We start from the raw sequence: 311 nt of genomic DNA on the forward strand, positions 1-311 counted from the left end.
CTCTGAGGTCTCCCGTGGGGCTGCCCCCGGGTGGGATGGTTCTTTTCCCCGTGGGGGTTATCTCTACGCTGCTCACCCCTATCTCAGCGTCCTGGGGGGATCGTCCCGCTGTGGCACCCGGCTGTCCCGCGGGGGTCGGGATCCACGCTCCTTCTACCCCCGGGGGACGTGGACGGGAGCCCTTTGCCCGCGCGGTCGCCGGCAGCGTCTGGGCCTTTTCCTTATATATAATTAAAAGGCAGCAGCAGCCCCAGCGTCGCGGGAAGCTGCAGCCGGGCGCCTGCGGAGGCCGATGGAAAGCAACAGGTAAC

The sequence above is a fragment of the Fulmarus glacialis genome, unplaced genomic scaffold, assembly GCF_000690835.1.
Source record: "Fulmarus glacialis isolate BGI_N327 unplaced genomic scaffold, ASM69083v1 scaffold1912, whole genome shotgun sequence".
Lineage (NCBI taxonomy): Eukaryota > Metazoa > Chordata > Aves > Procellariiformes > Procellariidae > Fulmarus > Fulmarus glacialis.